The sequence below is a fragment of the Bicyclus anynana genome, chromosome 1, assembly GCF_947172395.1.
Source record: "Bicyclus anynana chromosome 1, ilBicAnyn1.1, whole genome shotgun sequence".
Lineage (NCBI taxonomy): Eukaryota > Metazoa > Arthropoda > Insecta > Lepidoptera > Nymphalidae > Bicyclus > Bicyclus anynana.
In genome coordinates this window covers 4837987-4856728 of record NC_069083.1, presented here as the reverse complement: position 1 = coordinate 4856728, position 18742 = coordinate 4837987, and the positions used below count along the sequence as shown (strand labels likewise).

Genomic DNA, 18742 nt, shown 5'->3' with positions numbered 1-18742 from the left:
CGAGGGCCCTCTGAGCTCGAGGGCCTTGCACCTGGGGTACGTCGCTGAGTGCAAGTGCATAACACATGCATGATGATCGCACATACATGATCAACCAACACTGCGCTTTCCAGTGCTGAAAAGGCGACCCCGCACTAGTTGGACCGAAAACATCAAGCACGTTGCAAGGAGTCACTGGACTGTAGGACATAAGGCTTTTGTAGAGCCTACTAACCATCACAATCTGAGCCGCCTGAATGTAGCGAATCCCTGCGACTAGCTTGATGTCGTTAGTCCACCTGATGGGGGGTCGACCAACACTGCGTTTTATAGTCGCCATTCCAGCAGCACTCAGGTGCTGGTGCTATTAATATTATAAAGATTTTTTTCTCGAAGAAATTGGTGATCGTACTAAACCATCAGTCCCTCAGCGTCATTTTTGATAAGGAAGGAAAAGCAAGAAGTTACATGTTAATGAAGCATGAAACATAACTTCTGAACTCATATCCCATTACCAATCAAGCTCTGACGTACTCACATTGCACGAATTTAATCGAATCTATTTGCCGGTGGCGGCGCGAGCCTTCAATTTGAATATAGATGAGAGGGACTGCATGTATCAATTAAAGCTTCGATATGCAATTTAATGAACTAATTATATTATGTCAATTGTTATATTAGTCTAGTCCCATTATATTCGGAATCTGAATAGTTATAGTGTATCTTAAGTTTAATATTATTACCTGACGTTTCGAAAGAGCTTGTAAACTAAGCCTATTTGAAATAAATGAATTTTGACTTTGACTTTGACTTAGACGTCGTAGGTACCTTCAAGTACCATAAACTAAGTACAATAAACTAAGATCTGATAATAGAAATATATACTCTCATCTGTTATTTATTAATGATAAGAAATAAATGAAAGATAATATTCACAGTGGTTGTATTTCCCAGGACGACCTATGTCACAAAGAGCTCTACTACTTTTATCGCATTGCTGTCGGTGAATAAAACGGTGGAAGCAGTAGGTGCGCCCATCTGCCAGCTGTAGGTCATTCTGAGGCAAAAGTAAACCTTATGTGATCATGTCCCTGTAATTTAACTGGCACCCATAACCTTTAAACCAAAACATGGTGGCTGTATTTTCCAGGACGAGCTATGTCACAAAGAGCTCTACTACTACTTTTATTAAATTGTTATCAGTAAACAAGATGGTGGAAGCAGAGGTGCGCCCATCTGCCCGTTGTAGGCCGCTCGATATCGTCGACGTGAGCCGAATGCTGAGTGGACTCTCAGATGAAGTTATTTCTTACTCTGATGCGATTGATATCTCTGGAACTTGGTCCATATTCTTTTTGAATCCATATTTATGTTATAAATAATTTAAAATGACTGAAACTGTTTGACTATATATATAATAACTTGAAATGAGTGCGGTAAATAGAAAATTATAGCTAAGGCTATATTGCAGCTCAGCCAAATGCGAGAGCTGTAGTAAGCAGAGGCTGTAATTATCAAAGCGCACGTATGTCATACGACGTTTTATAGCACATTTGCGAGGAAACCCACTTAAAACACACTTTCTGAAAACGAATTTGCATCTTTGCCTCCTGGGAAAACAGTTCCAGGCGAGGACAAATACTTTCTTACGGGCAAATAATGAAATACCAATGTTTGCAACCGCATGCGGCAACATAAAGAATTTAGTCAGAACTTTATACCGATATTGTGATACCTACTTGTTTTTCTCTTTTCAGTTCATTAAGCAGTCGGGTTTTTTGTTTTTATAATAATTTTTTATTTTCAATATTAATTTCGAAAAAAATAAGTGTTTTTTACTGAAAAGAAAAATATTGATAACAATAATAATATTTAAGTAGATTACCTTATTCTATAAGGTAAATACATTATGAGTAGATGCCTACAATTAGTCGTAAAACTTTCCCCATTTTTTCGGAAGACGCAATGTATAAAACAAAGTCACCTATCAGCCTGTAAACTACGAAATACGAATACAAGAATACAATGTTGCCTCGCTGAGGACAAAGCCAAACGCACGGTTAATTACTTATGTATGAAGCTTCGGAAGCTCGGATAAAGGAGTTAGTTCAGCAACAAATGACAGTCTTTCATTTGCTGACAATAGTTGCTACGAGACACGAGTACATTGTGGGGAGGCAGGTGTTCTTTCTGTTGGCGATATTGAAACGATAATTTTTACATGCTATATAAAGGGTGGTTGGAAGGTTGACTGGTGGGAGGCATCGGTTGCGGCTTGTTACCACTTTACCGGTAAAGACGACTACAAAGCGATTTAGCGTTCCAGTACGATGTCGTGTAGAAACCGAAAGGGGTGTGGATTTTCAACCAACTCCAAACAAGTTAGTTAGCTTCCATCTAAGATTAATATGAAAAAAATGGCTCTGAAAAGTGTTAAATTAGAAGGATTCACTTCTACTCTCCATAGTAAAATCTTCAAATTTTAAACCGTACAGATTTTGCTAATACTATTATTATTCAGCGGACTATTTCTAAGTGGATGTTTTTATAAAAACTTAGTCACATTCATTTTAATTGTGTCATTAGTAGGACTCTAATGACACGATTAAATTTCATCTTGGAAAATGGTTAATTATTATAGTAACAACGTTCTCTAGTACTTGAATCTTTAATTTTTAAATTGTATCTAGAAATATACTTATACTAATATGACCGCATCCTTTACGATCCAGACGATGACATCCTTTACGATCCAAACGATGACATAACAACCGACAATGCTTCCCAGGTAACACAATCACAAGCTACACAGCGTCTTCGCCGGCGAAGACGAGGTCCCCGACATCTAACGTCACCCGGACGTGGGTTTTCTAACTCACGATCTTGGGGGCGTCCGGACTGATTCACTCAGATCACGGTTACCTCCTCCAGAATGGCCTTCTAAGCCGAGGTCCGAGTCTCATAGGAGACGCCCTTAGAGAGCCGTTCCGTCCTCTATCTTTCTTTCAGCCTTCGGGTCACATCAGTCGATGCTTCTGCGCTCGCCCAACCCCCCCGGTGACGCCGTAGTGGTTCCGCAGGGAGCTATCGGCACCTACTCAGACAGAAAAAAAAAAAATATGACCGCTGGAAGGATGCTAATAAAGAACTTGCCAAGGGTTTTCTCCACATGTAATCTGCCTATATACACGTAAGATGAATTCCTTACCCAATTCGTTTATTACAGGTAGACTTCACAAAACACTTTTGGGCTCTCTTGAGATCTTGCAAAATCCTAAACTGTACTTACTACTTTTATTAATTTGTCCATTGGACATACAAAGATAGGACTCCATATAACAAGTCTTAATAATGATCGTCTTAATAATGAAATATCGCATCTTTATCGTTACACGATTAAATATCGTACCCGTATCGTTACACGATTAAATATCGTAGCCGTATCGTTACATGTTCAAATATCGGACGATATAATAGAGGCAGAGTCTATGGTCGCTCGCTTAGGCGGGCACTCGCAGGAGGTGATTAAACTAATTGCGTAGCCATTACCGAGTATGGAGCAGGGGGGTCAGTGACATGTAAGTGGTATTTTTGACACCAATTTATTATCTTAAGTAATCCTCGAGTTAGCGGTCGCTGAGTGGCATGGTGGTGCCATTGAAATGATTATGAGTTATGAGCTCTGTTTGTATTTCCTCCTACTACAGTTGATTCCGTCCATCTTCCTTACGATTGAGTTTTATCGTTGACTGAAAATCCGGAATGATAAAATCTCAATAGTCTGCTGAAAATAGTTTTGTTTACTATTTTGGGAATAATTAACCGGACTTCAGTTTAAATATGGATGGCTTTTCACTTATAGTCCTTTGGTCTAGGATAAAAATATTTTTTCGTAACCAAACTTGGTGTGTTATTTTTGGAGAAAATTATGATCGTAGCGAACTATGGTGACGGGGGAGTTTTCCTTTCAATCCAGCTTCCAGACTTCACTAATAACAAATTGGTATGTCTTCTCTAAATTTCCGACAAGGTTACCTCTTATTCTGCCTAAAATCTATACCTTATCAATTTTACAACTAAATTAAAATATTTTTTAAATCCGCGTCAATAATACCAAATACACTAATTGAAACGTGTAGCATAAATATTAAATAAGCAATTAATATAAATAGCAATATCAAAATAAATAAATACCACTGTACACTCGATGGGAAAATTCAAACAAACTTTGCATATTTACCACGGAAAATCTGAGCATAAAATTATAATTTAATTTCAAACAATTTTCGGTCGAAAAGCTACAAACCACAAATTGTGTTTAATTTGGATTCTCATCGCAGCCGATAAGCGGGCGCTGTTTAATATTCACGTTTTAACCCTTGCCTACGAACTCTGAGAACACTTCCCGGGGGACGTAACACATTTACCTACCCCACAATATACGCCCGCGATTTCCAAGACGATAATATTACGCATTTTTATGTTAATTACTCATTTGTTGTATTTCATCGTTATCAACCCATATTCGGCTCACTGCTGAGTTCAGGTCTCCTCTCAGAATGAGAGGGATTAGGCCTTAGTCCACCACGCTGGCCCAATGCGGATTGGTAGACTTCACACACGCAGAAAATTAAGAAAATTCTCTGGTATGCAGGTTTTTGATTTTTGATTTTTTGATTTGATGTTTTTCTTCACCGTTTGAGACACTTGAGACACGTGATATTTAATTTCTTAAAATGCACACAACTGTAAAGTTGGAGGTGCATGCCCGGGACCAGATTCGAACCCACACCCTCCGGAATTGGAGGCCGAGGTCATATCCACTGGGCTAACACGTCTTGTTGTATTTATTGAGCTCATTTTGTACAAAGCTCAGCTGACCCATTCACTATTTTTGGTCTGGATTATCAATAAACCTATTATAATAAACATCAAATCATTTGAGATGTATGTCATCTTCATCTACCTACCACCTACTGTATGATATCCAGTAAACACCGGATGACATTTGTTACATAGAATCTCGATTTCGTATTGTCAACTAGCATACGTCAAAGATAGTCAATTAACCTGGTGAATCAGTGGTAAATCAGTATGATAACTTACTCATAATTATAATGGCTCTATTCTGTAAATCTTTGCTATTGGTACCATACTACTATTCAACATTTTCTAGATGAATATCCTACTATAATATTATAAACGCGAAAGTTAAGTTTATTCATTTATCGCCGCAACTACAGAACCGATTTTAATAGATTTTACTCTGTATTAACACACAGGCTTTTTTTACTTTTCATCCCGAAAAAATCCATGATACCCGCGGGATTTGTGAAAAACTGAATTCCACGCGGAAGAATCGCAGACGTCCACTAGTGTTATAGTAAACTAGCTAAATTTTTTCACGATGTTCAACACATTCATATTTATTATTTTACATCATTTATTTTAATAATTTATGATAATTTCTATAATAACCTAAATTTACAATAAGCAACGAAGACAAAAAATATCTGTGTGTCTATTATTTCACACTCCAACACTTAACGATATTCATGCGATTCGTAAGCCTGAGGCAACATAATAGATTTTGTTTAATTGGAATAAGATGTAGAGAAACAATTTCTCTGAAAACAAAAATAAATTAATGAATGCGGATGAATTTGTGTATTTAAACGCAACCGAACAAGTGTGTCTCGTCCCCAGGGGTGCCAACCTACAGGGTGTATCCTTCACGGCTATTTGCCTGGAAGAAAGCTAATTTAGCGTGGTCCGCGATGAAAACAACACGGCACCTTGAGGGATGGACTGATTAATTAGTAAGCTTTGTTTATATTTTAGGAAATATTCATTAATGCCAGAAGCAAAAATTTCAATAGACATTCTTCTTGATATAGCAATAGCCTGTACCTGAACCTGTACAATGTACATGTACTGCGTGTGTATTTATAGAATTACTTACTTATAGAACTATTCTTATAGAATATATTCCATTATTATGGATTTTAATGGAACTTGGTACAACTATTCTTCATACTCCTGGGCAGGTTATAGTATACTTTTCATCACGCTACGATCAATAGGAGCAGAGCAGTGAAGGGAAATGTTGGGAAAACGGGAGAAGTTACTCCATTTTTACAGCGATACTACTGTAAGGGCTGGATTAAAGAGGTCTAAGAACGGACGAAATCGCGGCCGTCCGCTAGTACAGAAATAAATGTCGATCGGTTCGCTTTAGTGCACCCTAATCTGAGTTAAACTTGATTCGGATTTCGCGGGAATTGGTGGAATTTGGAAATGCGTATCAAATCCCCTGTGCTTTGTGGATTACAGGCGAATCTGCTGCGGTATGTATCTAGATTTTAGTGCAAACATGGACAACGATTAAATAGATACATAAATACTTACGTACCTACTACTGCCTGTAGATAGATGTATAGTGGAATTTTGACGGCCTCCGTGGCGCAGTGGTATGCGCGGTGGATATACAAGACTGAGGTCCTGGGTTCGATCCCCGGCTGGGCAGATTGAGATTTTCTTAATTTGTCCAGGTCTGGCTGGTGGGAGGCTTCGGCCGTGGCTAGTTACCACCCTACCGGCAAAGACCGCCAAGCGATTTAGCGTTCCGGTACGATGCCGTGTAGAAACCGAAAGGGGTGTGGATTTTCATCCTCCTCCTAACAAGTTAGCCCGCTTCCATCTTAGACTACATCATCACTTACCATCAGGTGAGATTGTAGTCAAGGGCTAACTTGTAAAGAATAAAAAAAAAAAAAAAAAACCGAACCAAAGGTACTTATTAACATACTAGCAGACGCCGCGCGGTTTCACCCGCGTGGTTCCCGTTCCCGTAAGAATATGGGAATATAATATAGCTTATAGCACTTGGGGATTGTTTAGTGTAGCTTCCCAACAGTTTTTGAAATCGGTTCAGTAGTTTCGGTGCCGGATTTCGGATTCAATGCAAACAAACAAATCTTTCCTCTTTATAGTATTAGTATATACGAGTAACTATAGGTAGATTTATTTAAAATACAGTAAAAGCTCCTTATTCACGCTTCCTTTATTCACGTTTTCACTATTCGCGGATTAAAAAATTGCGACCCCATTCCTATATTCGCGGCTAAATGTTTTGTTATTCGCGGATCTGACTGACGAGACTGACGTAATATCTGCTTTAACTTGCACAATAAGAAAAAGTTCAAACCATTGTCTAAGACTGAAGATAATAGTTAAATCAAAACTTCAATTAATTGTTTTTTCTTTATACTATGTATATTTTTATTTTGTCACATAAGAACGTATCCCATAAAATCCCATATAAAATACCATTCCATATTCACGGTTTCTGTATTCGAAACACATTTAGAGAACATATCTCCCGCAAATAATGAGCTTTTACTGTAATGTAAAATACACAGAATATATGGATGTATGAGTCATTCTGAGACTATTCTGATGACGTGAGTTAAAAAATAAGTTCTCACCCAAAAATAAATTTTTGTAGCAGATTTTTGACGGACGGAGAATTAGCTTGATGTTTGTATTAGTAAGCATGTTCCACGAATCCGGGTCTTTATGCTTAAAGGACTACGACTTCTCACCAAATAAATGAAAAAAAAGCAAATAAAAAAAACTATTTTTCACTAAAAGTAAACCCACTCAGGCCCCGGCGAGATTCGAACTCGCGATCTCCTGTTTACTAGACAGGCGCTTTAACCAACTAAGCCACGGCGCCTCGATGCAATGTGGCGAAATTCTTACCCAAAACTTTGCACCACTAGAAATGACCACTTAATAATTTATCAAAGATTAAAAAGCAGATAATAACCTAATATGATGCATAATTTAAAAATAAATAATTATTAAGCCAGCCAATAAGTAATGTATGTATATTTCAAAATAAATATATTTTAGTTTTGTAACACTAAATTATACGAGAAAATTTAGTTATGTAAATACATAATTCGTCATCCAAATATTTGATTTTAATTAAAAAAACTGGTTGCATATTATATTAATCAAGTTTGTTTTAAGACGGTCTTGAATTTGAAAGGGGTTACATATCAGCTCTTACATTGATAATTTTATGCATATACAGTGCAACCTCGATATAACAAATCGGAGGGGAACAAGAAAATATTCGTAATATCAAGTAATTCGTTGAACTGAGGTTTGTTATGTTGAGGTTAGATTGGTCTAAAATTCGTTATAAAGAGGTAAAAGAATAGTTTTATTCACCTCAATATTACGTACTTATCTTGTTATAGCGAACAACATCTACTAATAAATGATAACACATTTTTATCAAATTACTATAATGTATTTGCTATGTATTTAAAAACAATAATAATTTTTTTTTCTTACATTAATAATCAAAAAGAATTAAGAAGTGGTTATACATAGTAGCTTAATCTCAATTTTTTTCATTTATTAGAAAAAAAGTCATTGATAGTTGTCTGTTTACCACCGGTATGAGTTATGACATCCAAAGCGCAATCTAATTTCGTGATGGATTTCACTACATCGTCACTCAAACCTCCCTTTTTGAGAAATACAGATTTTATTGTATTCAAAGCATTATAAGCATCTTTTATTGTGAAGTTATGCTCATCAATTTCACCCTCTTCTTCCTCGTCTTCATCCGCTTCTGCATCAGTAACTGGCAACACAGATGTGACGATGTCAGCAACTTTACAAGTTACTTTACAAACAAAAGCGTTTCGAAACATGTCGAGACATGAATCACATTATAAGATTAAGAGTTATATTATTGGTAGAAACTTTATATAAAGGTTTTGGGTTGGCAAAATTCGTTAATTAGAGGTATGAATACTTTTTCTTGATAGTTGAAAATTCGTTATAAAGAGGTTGTACGCAAAGAATGTTCGCAATGTAAAGGTATATTTTATATTGACTCTTATGGACAATTCAAGGGGATTACGAAAAATTTGTTAAATCGAGGAAGTCGTTATATTGAGGTACGTTATATTAAGGTTGCACTGTATTGATAATATCACGAATTGCTTAAGAACTAATAAGTGCCTATACAATGATAAAGTGTCGATAAAACTAGTTAATTTATAATGGTGGGATTAAAATGCTGATAAACCTGACCTTGTTCGTTGAGTTTTAAAACTAAGTGAGTTGTAAGTATTATTATAAAATATATACATATATTTATATTTCATATCACTATTTTAGAATTTATTACTTGTCAGAGGAAGAGACATTGTGCAGTTTTATATTTTCACGAGTATGGCGATAAATTAAACTTTTGAACTTATTACTTAAGATATCAGTATATTTTTATAATATATCAGTATATTTTACGGCCTCCGGTGGAGCAGTGGTATGCGTGGTGGATTTACAAGACCAAATCCTGGCTTCAATCCCAGGCTGGGCCGATTGACGTTTTCTTAATTGGTCCAGGTCTGGCTGGTGGTAGGTTTCGGCCGTAGTTAGTTACCATCCTACCTATCGCCAAGCGATTTAGCGTTACGGTACGATATCGTGTAGAAATCGTTGCATAGATTTAATAAAAACGAATCGCAAAATGTGAAATAAAATACATAATTATCTGATTTTTTTATAAATATTTTACTATTGCTCGTAGCTACCCCGACAGACGTTTTGTATAAGAAAAAGATTTTACCTATTTTTATATCGAATAGGCTCGCGCTTGACCTTGATCTAACCTACTACTATTTTCCTCGCAATTTTTTTTCTTTTCATTGAATTGTCTCCTTTTTGTCTTAAAGCTGTTAATAGCAATACTAACTATTATTATTTTAACAATAAAAACAGTTAAGTAATGTGATTTAGTTGAAATATTCATGATGTAAGATTTAAAAAAAATTGATCAACTTAAATTGATAGATATTTTTTTGAACTTTTGAGCTAAGAACGCCGCTAGAAGAGCTTAACATGCCTCGAACGCTTGTACTCAAAAGTTACTTAAAGGGAAATTTTACGGATGACTTGGAGGGTAAAAATACTAAGTTTCTCTGTGCGCGAAGCGCTTGGTAAAATTCCGTATCTAAAACAGGTTAGATAAAAACGCAATAACATAATTCAGCTACTCCAATACAGGTCATAATGAATAGTAATGTAGATGTAAATAGTATGTGTAGCTGTAAATATAATCTTACCCGGTCTTTAATATAGTCGCTACTGTAATATTTTCTATAAGTGATATGGAAGGTCAAAAACATTATTTCGCTCATCTATTAATAATACAATCTATGACGTTTTTTTAGTTCACCTCTCACGGCCGGCGTATGATTTATAATTTCGGCAGAGCTTCCGTAGCAGTCGTGGCCGAGCGGTTAAGGCGTCTGACTAGAAATCAGATTCCCTCTGGGAGCGTAGGTTCGAATCCTACCGACTGCGAAACTTTTTATTTTTAAATTTTCCGTTATCCGCCATTCATAGTGGTATATCGCCATAATCGTGACAGTTATTCTCTCGGATATATTTTTATGGTGCCCATAACCCAGTAATAGATAAAAGGAGGTTTTTATTGCCTCTGACCAATATTTGACTACGCCATTTTCAAAGACCGATCATTTCATGTATTCCCATAAAGTTTTACAGAGTACTTAATACCCAGAGAACGCGAAGTGCGTAATATGTATAATAATAATTATTATTTATAAGCCAATTATTTTGTATAAATATTGACCGTATCAGTTATAAATATTTAAGTGCTCATTCAGAAGATCTTAAACATAAAATCGCTAGCAGTTTCATTTTGCTATTAATATTCGAGCAAAATGTTCAGGATCATATGTAAGCAAATAAAATTCATCTTATTTTGAGTTTAAGTATGTACTTATGTATTTTTAATTCTATGTATTAAATATATTATTGTCTTAAATCAATTATATAATGATTTATTTATTTTGCTATCATCCGCGAAAATTCGGCGAACCCATGCGACAACGTCACCCAGGTCCGACAAAATACTCTCTAACGTGCAATTGCACGTTGTAGAGTCAACATCTTCTGAGGACGCTCCGGTTTCAGGGTGAAACGTACGTAGAGAGTATTTTGTCGGACCTGGGTGACGTTGTCGCATGGGTTCGCCGAATTTTCGCGGATGATAGCAAAATAAATAAATCATTATATAATCATGATGAACTTCCGCAAAGTAACGCCTGCTTCTATCCAATATTTAAATCAATTAAGAAATGAACCCTGCGAGATGATACTTGATAAGGCAATAGTTATTATGGTATATTAGGCTATAATTGCTATAGCCTAAAAACGATAAAACAAGTTTGACAAATGTTCTCGTCAAAGTTGATTTTTTCACTAAGCAATTGACAAACACATTAAACAAAGAAAATCATCAGATTGTTTGTCGAACACGATTGATTTAAACACAAAAATTGTATTTTTGCAAAACGTTGATCGTTGACATCACCTTAGATGTTAGATATTATTCATTTTTTTCGATATTATAATTATGTAATCGCGTCTTTGCATGACAGTCTACTCTATGCATGTGACAGACCTAACCCTGCGGCAACACATGGCAAAAAATTGGGGTGACACGAACGAATGACACAAAAAACTTCACAAGTGTTACTCGAGCACCAAGTATGAAATTAATTGTATCATTTTATTCTAATTTTAAATGTTATCGATAAGAAACACAGTGTTTTTAAAAGATTGGTTAGACAATTAATCAATTAATCAATCAATCAATTTTTATTTAGCCAGAATATGGTACATTTACATAGGTCTTTTATATTATTTTTAAACACATATCCTGCCATAGTTGGCGTGCAAAGGTCAAAAAATTAATTTGTAACAAATCTTACAAATTAATTTACAAATTACAAATAATAAAAAGAAAACAAAGTACGAATTAATGACAGTTGATAGATCAAGCCTATAAGTACCAGAACAACCGTAATAAATCCTATAATGTATTGTCTTATACCCTGTATCTGAATATGATTTAAAAAAATACGCTTTTGACTTGAACTGTTTAGGGTTTGGAGTTTTGTTACCTGCTAACTCCCAGCTACCAAAATCCAAATAAACTCCAACACTGCCTACAGTAGCGTAGCCAACCTACGTCGAGTACGATAGATTTGTCCGCTTACCGTATATTTAATGTTATTATATTAAAAACATACCTACCAACAATGATATTTTTATAATATAGATCGGTTACGTCCCTACAAAATCACCGCAAAAAGTGATCCGAATAATAAATAGGCTACACTGAGCGCATGTGTGCGCGTAACCGATCTATATTATAAAAATATCATTGTTGGTAGGTATGTTTTTAATGTAATAAATTTTATTTTAACAATTTTATCTATAATTCCAATATTTATGTATATTTATAGGTTTTACACTTCCTGAACTCAGAACTCGACATTGTAGACGATATTTATTTATTTTAGTGGACTCAAAGGGTGATTGCAAATATAAGAAAACTAATGTCGAACAAAGGTTATGATTCACAACACTTGTCAAGACAACTTAATTAACAAATCAAACTGTAACCGAAAGAAGACCCTCAGAATGGCAGAGAATGACCTTGAGTGGAGTCACGTACTTGTGAACGATGTGTGTAGGGTTAAAGGATCCTTTGACTGATATCAAACACTCCCCTTTTCCACTCAAGTCACTCTCCCCGACTATCCCAAGGAACCCATAATGAATTACACAACAAGAGATGTGGACGGCTCGAACGCCACGAGCACACTGAAACCAACACGAGATCGAGCGACGTCATATCCGTCACAGACTACTATTTCCAATACTAAACGGCGATAACATTCGGCCATCCTGGTGGCGCATCCGTCCCTGGATCGCGTCCGTGTCTGGTGCAGTTGCGTTTACACTAACAACTTGAGCGTGTACAAACCACTATTGAAGGTCGTGTATGACTCATTTTTAATCGAATGAGTGTGTATGGGCCTTGTGTATCTAGGGTTATGTATAGTTCAAGTCACCATTGTATGTAAGGTTGTGTAGGCTTCTTTTTTATCGAAAAATGACAGTAGGGTTACTTAATCCGGTAACCAAAATTCACAAATTTCAAACAGTTACAAGTTGCAATTATTAACACAAAATCTATACGGCAACATTTCGCGTCTTGTCATAATATTAAAACGCAAAATTTCATCGAGAATACCGTGGAACACAATTTCTAAACAATTTCTGTCAATACCGTCAATACTAAAGTTATACCGTCAATACTTAAAATTTGGAATCACGATTCACACACTATTAACTTTCAAATTTAATAATACCGTAATGTAAAACTCATCGGTGTACTTTACTCAATTAATTTGTTACCCTCTTTTATGAAAAATGTTCTCTCATACTAGATTTAACAAAGAAATGTAAAACGATTTGATTTAGGGTAATTTAAAACTTCGTCGTTATCTTTGTTTACTTTGTGGGCACAAGTTCTTTATCCCACTTCTGATTTTAGTGGACTCAAAGGGTGATTGCAAATATAAGAAAACTAATGTCGAACAAAGGTTATGATTCACAACACTTGTCAAGACAACTTAATTAACAAATCTAACTGTAACCGAAAGAAGACCCTCAGAATGGCAGAGAATGACCTTGAGTGGAGTCACGTACTTGTGAACGATGTGTGTAGGGTTAAAGGATCCTTTGACTGATATCAAACACTCCCCTTTTCCACTCAAGTCACTCACCCCGACTATCCCAAGGAACCCATAATGAATTACACAACAAGAGATGTGGACGGCTCGAACGCCACGAGCACACTGAAACCAACACGAGATCGAGCGACGTCATATCCGTCACAGACTACTATTTCCAATACTAAACGGCGATAACAGGTATTATTTGTTTAAACAAAGTTCGTTGTTGACCACAACTAACATTGAGATGAGGAAATTTCCTCTTTTGAGCGCCTTATTTTTCATAACCTAATAACACATCTAACAGTATTTATCATTGCATACCAATCAAATTGAGAACCTCCTCCTTTTTGAAGTCGGTTAAAAATATCATTAACTTAAGGTGGAATCAACAGCTGACATGCCTTTAGCTTTTATAAAATTATAAGGTCTACCGACATCACGGGCTCGTTTTTTTGTTTTATTTTTTTATTACCCACAGGGAGTCTGAAATCCAAAATTAGGAAAAAACTCATCCAGCCCAGCTCTTACTAAATATACTATTTATTTATAAATAACATTTTGACATAATTATACATTCAATGGATAACTGGATTCATGGTACTCGTGCCGTATTCGGTGTTCCATCGGCTCATAAGCACATTAAACCCATAAAAAACACCATATAGGCTGATCCCTTTTGTTAGTACGTGCTATTAATTATGAAGAGAAATTAGCGGTATAGTGCAAGGGCTCGGACACACTGATGTTTCTGATTACATTTAAGTTTGCGTTTAATGTCGTTACCACAGAACATGCTGCACTTATAATATCCGTGGTCATTACGTCAAAGAATAACTATACTCTCAATATTCGTCATCAACCCATATTCGGCTCACTGCTGAGCTCGAGTCTCCTCTCAGAATGAGAGGGGTTAGGCCAATAGTCCACCACGCTGGCCTAATGCGGATTGGCAGACTTCACACACGCAGAGAATGAATATAATTCTCTGGTATGCAGGTTTCCTCACGATGTTTTCCTTCACCGATTGAGACACGTGATATTAAATTTCTTAAAATGCACACAACTGAAAAGTTGGAGGTGCATGCCCTGAACCGGATTCGAACCCACACCCTCCGGAATCGGAGGCAGAGGTCATATCCACTGGGCTATCACTGCTCTCAATATTACTGTAGATAAACTTACAAATCGATATATATCTTTACATCATCATCTTTATATCATCATATTGGGGACAATCTGTTCATTTAGACGATTTTTGACATTATGTAAATATAATAATGTTAAAAGGCATAACATTGTTTTGATCAAAGTGATTAGTGAAGAATTATCCATCAAGAAATAAAAGAAAGAATTTACAGAAAAACTTATAAAAAAATACTAAACGGGTGTACCTGTACTATTGCTGTATGGATCAGAATTTAGGGGTGAAAGGGATTTTATGTGAAGTCTGAAAGTGGCGCCAGTGACAGAAAATCGAGGAGTAAGAGGTTAGGTTGGTATGGGCATGTAATGCGGAGGGATGAAAAACATTTTACTAGAAGAATGTTCAAATTGCAAGTGGAAGGGCAGAAGGACAGAAGGAGAGGAAGGAAGAAGGAAACCAAAGAAGTTGGTTAGAGTGTGTAAAAGAAGACGTGTAAGTAAAGGAAGTGGATGATGAGTTGACGAGTAATAAAGACGGATGAAGGAGATTGACATATTTAACATGATGCTTTCCATGAAGCATGATTGTAATCAAGTGTAAAGATATATTAGTAAAGAATTTAAAAACGACGTAAGCTTAAACGGAAACATGAATAGGTCAGTGTGACCTAGACTTTATCTGTGGTCCGATCATTTTGTCCAATAACAAATAACATTAATGGGTGATCAATTTCCCCGTTTCACTTTACCATTCATTTCATTATACGGCTCTGTGTTAATTGGAAAAATTAATTACTGCGCCGCGGTCGGGATATCGGTTGTTACAGATAAATAAACCACATTATATATTTATGTTTTTCAGTTTACGACCTCTCTAGGGTAGTTTCGAATTCCAGGTATTCCAGGTATTTTTGCAACGAAGTTGTTTTACGCGGCTTATAATAGTAAACTCACGGCTATAAGATTGCTAAAAGCGTTAGTTAGTTTAATTAGTGTTTTCTGAGCCTGTCTCTAGCCATGTGGTACGTCAAATCCCTGTCTACAAACTCTAACGCTTCAAAAATTAACAAAATGTATGGAAATTACAGATCCGACGGACAACTTGATCACGTGACCTGTAGATAGTGAATGTCATTCCCATACATTTTTAAATTTTCGAAACTTTAGCGTTTGTAGAAAGAGAATCGACGTGCCACATGAGTGTACTGGCAAATATCGTCACGTAAAACAAAGTTGCTAAACAAAGTACCAGCATAAGATAGAGTATAGGAGATATATAAACTTATATGATATATAGATAGAGTATAGGAGATATATAAATATATATAAAGAGATTTATAAATTTTTCAATGGGGATAAAAATTAAACTTGTAACTGTATTATTATTGACTGGAGCCATCAGTTTTCTGACTTCGCACATTTTGCGATCTTGATAAGCACAAACCACAGTAATTCTGTGCACAAACTCTGCTATTTGGTTTATTAACGGCGGCGCACACAAACGAGCTAGCTTTACTGTTAGCAACTTATTGATGCATTTGTATAGCGGCGTGAATCTTAGCAATTTTGTATAGATATCAAAGCATTCCTATGCGTCAGTGCATCACAGTAATTTATATCTGTCAAATATTTCCCCATCGATAAGAAATGAGCTCTGAGCTCGAGTCTCCTCTCAGAATGAGAGGGGTTAGGCCAATAGTCCACCACGCTGGCCCAATGCGGATTGGCAGACTTCACACACGCAGAGAATTAAGAGAATCCTCTGGTATGAAGGTTTCATGACGATGTTTTCCTGCACCGTTTGAGACACGTGAATTTAATTTCTTGAAATGCACACAACTGAAAAGTTGGAGGTGCATGCTCCGGACCGGATTCGAACCTCTCCCGAATCAGAGGCAGAGGTCATTTCCATTGGGCCATCACGGCTCTCAAATGTTTTATATCCTAGTATATTATCCTAGTAATTATACTATATAGACTGTTGTATTAAAAATGGGTTTTGTAGTTTTTGAGTGCCCATACATAAAAATGCTAAGTTACATAGGTAATTAATAAAAAAGTTTGTGTTTCAAACATATGATATCAGGTCGTTATTTATTATTATGATGAAGAGTATACCCATATCAAATTGTACATACACCTAGATCCAAATACAGCGCAAAAGTTTGACGTATATTATTGCCGGATTTATAGTTGCCGGATTACGGCTAGATGCAATAACTGTAGCTCGTTTACGAGCGTGTTAAGGAGAAAATAAGAAAATTCATAGACTAGTCATTGAGTTTTAGTTATGTCCTCCATTGAAGTGGGGTAGTGTAGTAATTACTGATCGGATTCTTTGTAGGGAGATACGGCATGCCGGGGGTGAGATAAAATGAGAATTTTGGTGGCTTTACATGGCTTTGTTATACGTCAGATGAGAGGTGCAGATAAGATTCCTGATTTTATGTATTTGTGGCAGAATTACAAGAAAATATTCTTTTGGAACCAAGTCAACGATTTTACTTATAATCATCTCAATACATTAGAGTCGGAGAAAAAATAAACAAATGTATTGGCGGTACGGAAGTACCTGTAATAGATTTTATTTATTAAAACTAAGTAATCATGACGGCCTCCGTGGCGCAGTGGTATGCGCGATGGATTTACAAGAAGGAGGTCCTGGGTTCGATTGAGGTCTTCTTAATCGGTCCAGGTCTGGTTGGTGGGAGCCATCGGGGTGGTAGAAACCGAAAGGGGTGTTGATTCTCATAAAGCGTAGCGTTTGAAAAAAAAAGGTTCGTCAAAATATTTTTTATTTTATTTCTGTACAAGTTAGCCCTTGACTACAATCTCACCTGATGGTAAGTGATGATGCAATCTAAGATGGAAGCGGGCTAACTTGTTATGAGGAGGATGAAAATCCACACCCCTTTCGGTTTCTACACGACATCATACCGGAACCCTAAATCGCTTGGCGGCACGTCTTTGTCGGTAGGGTGGTAACTAGCCACGGCCGAAGCCTCCCACCAGCCGGGGATCGAACCCAGGACCTCCGTCTTTTAAATCCACCGCGCATACCACTACGCCACAGAGGCCGTCAAAACGCTACGATCAAGGCGATTTAGGGTGGGAGGCGCGCGGGGTGAGTAAATTAGGCTTTTCATTAACAACTTTTTATTTTAGAATTATTCCAATTGCATTTAGATTTTGAGATTTGATTTAAAGTCGATGAAACCCCGGGAGTTGTGGGGTGTGTCTCACATTGCCCCGGGTATCCCCTCGGGGACATACGCGGCATGCCCCGGCGGGTTCCCGCAATCCTTATAACAATAAGGAAATAGAAATGACATGGCAATCGCACTAATATTATAAAGGCGAAAGTTTGTGTGTATAATACATTTGTTACTCTGTTTAAACTGTACTGAACCGATTTAAAATGAAGATTTTGTCCTGGATTAACACATAGACTTTTTGTCCCTGAATAGAATTAATTTTCGCGCAATTTTACGCGAACATAGTCGCGGGCGGCCGCTAGTGGTAAAATAATGCAGTGTTAGTTGATTTCAAACTAGGTGGACCGACTTTAAAACAGTTTAAGGAAGTAACGTTGCTGGAGTCTCAAGACCATAGTTTTTGGAAATCCTTACAGGCTTATGTCTAGCTATGAACGTCCATCGGCTGATAATGATGATGATGAGAAATGGCATATAAACAAGAATGGCAAATGCACCTCGAACAAGAGAATCCGGCTTTTACGGTACATTGCGTCTTCATCATCATCATCATCATATTAGCCGATGGACGTCCACTGCAGGACATAGGCCTTTTGTAGGAACTTCCAAACATCACGATACTGAGCCTCCTGCATCCAGCGAATCCCTGCGACTCGCTTGATGTAGTCAGTCTACCTGGTGGGGGGTCGGCCAACACTGCGCTTACTAGTGCGGGGTCGCCATTCCAGCACTTTGGGACCCCAACGTCCATCGGAACTT

The 18742-nt window shown here is 36.8% G+C and overlaps 2 non-coding genes across 2 annotated transcripts; one reads left to right on the top strand and one right to left on the bottom strand.

Annotated features, from left to right (window-relative positions):
* Positions 1–7643: 7643 nt before the first annotated feature.
* On the bottom strand, positions 7644–7717 carry Trnat-agu (transfer RNA threonine (anticodon AGU)). Its single transcript has one exon. It is a non-coding gene; the product is annotated as a tRNA-Thr (tRNA).
* A 2572-nt stretch (positions 7718–10289) lies between these two features.
* On the top strand, positions 10290–10371 carry Trnas-aga (transfer RNA serine (anticodon AGA)). Its single transcript has one exon. It is a non-coding gene; the product is annotated as a tRNA-Ser (tRNA).
* Positions 10372–18742: the final 8371 nt, after the last annotated feature.